General features: G+C 39.4%; 1 long non-coding RNA gene across 1 annotated transcript; it reads left to right on the top strand.

Annotated features, from left to right (window-relative positions):
- Positions 1–391: 391 nt before the first annotated feature.
- Positions 392–1,779, top strand: LOC149166732 (uncharacterized). Its single transcript, XR_016260470.1, has 3 exons — positions 392–667; positions 972–1,142; positions 1,232–1,779. It is a non-coding gene; the product is annotated as an uncharacterized LOC149166732 (long non-coding RNA).

The following is a 1,779-nucleotide window of genomic DNA, read 5'->3' as shown; positions in this document are numbered from 1 at the left end:
TGGATCCTCCGCCCATACTGAGCTGTAAAGCAACCCCAAAAAGATTTCGAATGAGTGAACTGGGAGAATAAAACTTCTAATACATCATGTTAGATGTGCCGTGCCATCAAGGCATTGCCAACGACATAGCCAAGTGGACAGAACACAAAATTACATCACAAAATTACAAATAATTGAGCCAATAAGCCGTCGATCTACCCGTGACCCTTTGTGTCGCTAAGTGGCATACGGTTGTCAAGGATACATATGCAAAATACAAAAAATTGAGCCAATAAGCACTCCAATTACACGTGACCCTTCTTTCTCTGAATGGCATACGGTTGTCAAGGATCATCTTCTCTGGTGTAGCACTATAAAATCCCCACTTCATCTCCAGGAATGGAATATGGAGAAGATTGTGGAGATATGGGATATCCTTCTGTAAATCTGAGTGGCAGTGATGAATCTCCGAAAGGAAAGGTTGCATGGGGAGGCGTGCGGTGGTGATGAATATCCCTTTGGAAATCTGTGTGGCAGTGATGAATCTCCGAATGAAGAAGTTGCATGGACAGGTTTCATTTCTCCTACCATTCAAGGCCGATTCTCTCTGATTACTGACAAGCAGGTTGCTTCCGCTTTATAGAATAACAACAGGGTTTCATTCGTTGACGGGCATAAAAGGCAGAAGGTAAGAAGATCAAACTGTAGTAGTGTAAATCAACATTTTCCTTTTTACATGTTTTTGTCAATCTTGGATTCTGTTCCATTGAAATCTCAGCAGCGTCAATCAACTTGAATTTTTGCGTTTTTCCTGTGCAAACTCTTATGAATCTTTATTTTATACCCCACTTAAAATGTCACAGATACCCATCTAGGTTTTCAATCTTCTAGGAACCTTTTTTAATATCATTGTTTGGTTTATCCGTAAGCTCTCATAAGTGAGAATCTTAAAAAAGGGACTCCTTTCCGATATCTTCTTTCTGGAAATGCAGGATTAGGTAAGAGCATTTCGAGGGAAAACCCTAAACAATCACATGTTCTCTTGGAAAATGCCCGGCTTATCGCTTTCAGCACTCAGAATATTGGATGCAACTGTTCTTGAGGCTAAGCAACCAGGCATATGCTGCCTCGATGGATTTGCACTAGATTTCTTTCCAGCATAGGTAATAAGATATTGGAATTGATTATAATGATTATCCATTAAATTTTAATAGCTAAGCTCTAACGCTGCTATTTTGCTCTTTGTCCACAGAAATCCATGGGGACAAATGTTAAAGCCGAGAACATCAAAGCATTGGTGCTGCATACTGCAGGATATCAAGCTTCAGCCTGCCAAGGAAAGCTCATGAATGCCCATCTTTAAGGTGAAAAGAGTAATCTTCTTTCAGTCACAGTTCAGATCAAAATCCATAGAATTCTCATAGTGGTAAGATTTTCCGTTAAGGTCTTCAAGAATCAACATGGAGGAATACATATTTGGCTCATAATATTCTACTCCTTTCGAGTGGTAAGCTGGGTTTGTCTTCGGACCTATCCACATATCAAATTCTTGAGAATTTGTTAGTGAAGTAATCTCATTGCATGTTCTGCTTGGCCAGTTGGTGATATTTTCTGAGTCACGTGAAGCCAGAATTTTATTGGGTGGATAATTTGTTGAAGTGAATCAACGTGAGGGGTAGTTTGATAGAGATGCTCTTGGACGATAGCTACGTAAATGTTGCATGCGTTTTAAAATTTCTTTCGTTTTGTCATACGCAATCTTCACTAATCTACATAATAATATAGGGAGAAGTTTTAGTG

Source organism: Pinus tabuliformis, chromosome 5_1, assembly GCF_031772625.1.
Source record: "Pinus tabuliformis cultivar Carrire ecotype Pingquan chromosome 5_1, CPIR1, whole genome shotgun sequence".
Lineage (NCBI taxonomy): Eukaryota > Viridiplantae > Streptophyta > Pinopsida > Pinales > Pinaceae > Pinus > Pinus tabuliformis.
This window is presented reverse-complemented; position numbering and strand designations above follow the sequence as displayed.